The following is a 3688-nucleotide window of genomic DNA, read 5'->3' as shown; positions in this document are numbered from 1 at the left end:
ATCCTGAAATAATTAAGATAATTCTCGATATGAAGCCCCTGACTTCTAGATGACATATCCAAAAATTGGTCAGGTGCATTATGTCTCTCAGTCGTTTCATTTTCAAGTCAGCAGAGCGATGCTTTCCATTCTTCAAAACTCTCAGACAGATGAAAGACTTAGATGGAAGAATGTCAAAAAGCTTTTGAAGAATTGAAGCTATATTTTAGCTCCCCTCCCCTCTTAACGAAGCCAAATATTAGCGATGAGGTGCTTATGTACTTGGCCACATCATCTAAAGCCGTAAGTTCAATCTTGATCCAAGAAGATGATAAAGTGCAAAAATCCATCTATTATATATGTTGGATTTTACATAGAGCGGAGATAAAATATTCTCAGATCAAAATGGTCATCTTTACAATTATCACTATTGTGTGACGACTACGCCCTTATTTTCAAGCCCATCCAGTAAAAGTCTTAACCGACCTTCCCTTGAGAACTCTACTACAATGAGCAGACACTTCGAGAAAAATAGCAAAATGGGTGATCAAGCTCGATGAGTTCGATCTTTCTTACATTCTTCGATCCTCAATAAAGATCCAGATATTAGCAAACTTCATCATTGAGTACACCATGACTATCGATGATGAAATTGAGGAATAATTCGAAGATAAAACTTCAGACCCAACATAGATTCTGTATCTGGATGGGGCCTTAAATACACAAAGTTGCAGAGCGGGTCTCATTTTAACCAACATCGATGAGATGGTCACCGAGTATGCTTTTCAAGTTGCTTTCCAATTCTTGAACAATCGGGCTGAATATGAAGCCTTGATAGTTGGACTAAAAGTAGCTAAGAATTTTAGTATAAAGTAGCTAAAAATCTTCACCAACTCATAATTGGTGGTTAGACAATCACGAGGAGAATATGAAGCCCGAGATCTAGTCCTAGCGAGGTATCTTCAAAAGCTTCGATCTTTGCATGTGAATTTTGACTACTTTGAGATTTTTCACATTCTTCGCTCAGAGAATATCCAAGCTGGTTTTTTATCCCGACTTGCAACATTCGGTTGCAACAAGCTAGAAAAAATTTTCATTGAGCATCTCAACAACCCAGGTATCAACATAGAAGAAGTTCACTAAGTCCAAGTTAACCACAGATCGAGTTGGATCGACCCATTCATCGAATACTTAATCGATGGGATTTTGCCAACTAATCATGCAGAAGCACGACGAATAAAATGATTGACGGCTCAATATGTACTAATCGATGATCAACTTTATAAAAGATTAGTATCTTTATCTCTACTCAAATATCTCCATCCTTTTGAAGCTGATTATGCCTTCAGAGAAGTTCACGAGGGCATTTACGGTAATCACTTGAGAGACAGAATATTATCTTATAAAATACTTTGATAAAGATATTACTAGCTGACTATGCAAAAAGATGCAACCGATTTAATACAAAAGTGCGACCAATGTCAAAGATTTGCCAACTTTCAAAGACTTCCATCAAGCCACCTCACATCCATTTTGGCACCTTGGCCATTTGACCAGTGGGGAGTTAACATACTCGGTTCATTTCCATCTGCCAGTAGAGAAAGAAAGTTCATTATCATTGCCATCGACTACTTTACTAAGTGGATGGAAGTCGAGCTTTTGGCACAAATAACAAAAAGAAAAACTATAGATTTTCTATGAAAATTGATTATATATCAATTTGATCTATCCCGAGTAATCATCACAAACAATGGCTGACAATTTAACAATGCCAAGTTTGAAAAATTTTGTACAAAGTATCAAATCATTCACAAACTTATATTGGTCGGACATCCACAATCTAATTGAGAAGCCGAAGTGACTAATAGAACAATATTACAAGATCTAAAGACGAGATTGGGTTAGGCCAAAAGTCAATAGGCTGACAAACTCTATAGCATACTTTGATCTAACGGAACAACTTCTTGGATCCCGATCGAAGAAACTCCTTTCAACTTAGTATTTGGGATAGAAGCCGTGATCCCATTGGAAATTGGTTTATCATCGACTCGAGTGGAACAATATGATGGGTCAACTAATTCGGATAAATGACGCACCGACTTGGACTTGCTTGATGAAACTCGGAGGCAAGCTCAGTTGAAGATGGCGTCATATCAACAATGGATAGCTTGATATTATAACTCTTGGGTTAAGTCCAAAATTTTCGAATAGAAGATCTTGTCCTCAAAAGAGATGAAGTCTCCAAACTGACTGAGTAAGAAAAATTATCTCCAAATTGAGAAGGTCCCTGCAAAATTTCAGAAGTATTATGATCAGGGGTATACAAAATCATAAACTTGGATAGTACGAAAATTCTTCAGACTTGAAATGTCGAGAATCTGTGTATGTACTACTAGTAAGTTATTTGTTTTAAATATATCAAAGACTTCTTTTCTACAATACTATGCCAACAAGTTCAACTATTCAGCAATCTACCGAATAATATGGTCGACTGACACTTGACCGTATAATTACATCGTCGGTTGATATCCGTCGAAAAGTTATTTGGCTAACACCCAATTAACAAATGAACAAGAAAGTTGGCTAACACCCAATTAGCTAACTTAGGGATTGAAACATCTGAAAAATATTTAGTCAGCTTACATTCGATTAACTAAAAGGTCAAACAACCCAGAACAAATTTGAGAAACTCTCTTATTGAACATGTTTCGATAACCGATTATGTTATTCGAGTGGATATTCTATAGTATCTGACTGCTTGATTTAGAAAATTTTGCAAAATCGATCTTATTCATTGCTATCTATGTTTCACTGTCGATTATCACATTTAAGCATTTTGGGGGATTGCATGCTATGATTACTAACTATCCATCCAAAGCATCAAATCAAAAAAAAAAAAAGAAAACTTCACATAGACATGATTTGAGAAAAAGATCATTTCATTCCAAAAGAAGTTTATGCATGGTCAAAAAAAAGGAAAAGATACAAAGAGCTCAAAGATGTTCTTCTAGGTCGTCTGCTTCCTCATCGCTTTTTAGGAACTTTGTCTTTCTCATCCTCACCAAGAACCTCATTAGGCTGTAACCCGCTCAAGTCCAGTTTGGACTGAAGATGACAAAGTGCCCACTTGCAATCTTCAAAGCCAACTTTGTAAGAGACGGTTGATCCCTCAGCAATTTCATCATCAAATTCTTGGGATGCTCGAAACTTGGCCAACGCCTGAGAAGCTGCCTCCAAGGCCCAAGTTTCTTCCACCGATATCTTTTTCTCTGCCTCTTAGGTTGGCACCCCTTCTTTTGTCCCTCTCCTCGTAGAGGGCGGCTTTTGCTGACTCCGTCTCCTTCTCGAAGTAAGCCTTCTGCTTCTTCAGCTCCTTCAGTTCCTCCTCTTTCTTTCCCAACTGGGACTCTAGGTCGACAGCCTAATTTTGAGAAGGGGCTAGCTCGGTCTCCAGCAGGGCAATCTTATCTTGATATTTCTTCTCCCGCTCTTTAGCAACGTGGAGAAGTTCCTTAGCTACTTCGATCCAGGCATTGACGATCTAGGCATTATCCTCCAGTTGACGGTTGAGCCATCCGAAAGTAGTCAACCCCTCAAACAAAATAGTTACATCATGTGCCAGCTACAAAGAGAGAAAAGTTTGCTAAGTCAATAATTCTAAAAAGAATCAACAGTTGAACATCAAGAAAATGGACACCCAAACTTATTG

Source organism: Elaeis guineensis, chromosome 11, assembly GCF_000442705.2.
Source record: "Elaeis guineensis isolate ETL-2024a chromosome 11, EG11, whole genome shotgun sequence".
Taxonomy (NCBI): domain Eukaryota; kingdom Viridiplantae; phylum Streptophyta; class Magnoliopsida; order Arecales; family Arecaceae; genus Elaeis; species Elaeis guineensis.
Note: the sequence above shows the minus strand (reverse complement) of the source record.